This window comes from Bison bison, unplaced genomic scaffold (genome assembly GCF_000754665.1).
Source record: "Bison bison bison isolate TAMUID 2011002044 unplaced genomic scaffold, Bison_UMD1.0 scf7180017864298, whole genome shotgun sequence".
Taxonomy (NCBI): Eukaryota; Metazoa; Chordata; class Mammalia; order Artiodactyla; family Bovidae; genus Bison; species Bison bison.
In genome coordinates, this window is record NW_011494870.1 from 1,886,505 (window position 1) to 1,886,884 (window position 380).

The window sequence follows — 380 nt, forward strand, 5'->3', positions numbered from 1 at the left end:
ATGGTTGGATGGCATCACTGACTCGATGGACATGAGTCTGAGTGAACTCCGGGAGTTGGTGATGGATAGGGAGGCCTGGCGTGCTGCGATTCATGAGGTCACAAAGAGTCGGACATGACTGAGCGACTGAACTGAAATGAACTGATGCTGTGCTTTACTTGGATTCTCTTGTTTAGTCCAGACATCCACCTTACTAAGTACTGTTATTAACCTCAGTTTACAAATGAGGAAATAGAGGTACAGTTGAGTAATGGTTTAGACACTGTTTTAGTACTTGCCCAATGTCACTTCTAAGAAGTGGTAGATCTTGATTTATGTCCTAGTGTTAGTCACTCAGTCATATCCAACTCTTTGCAACCCCATGGACTGTAGCCCACCAG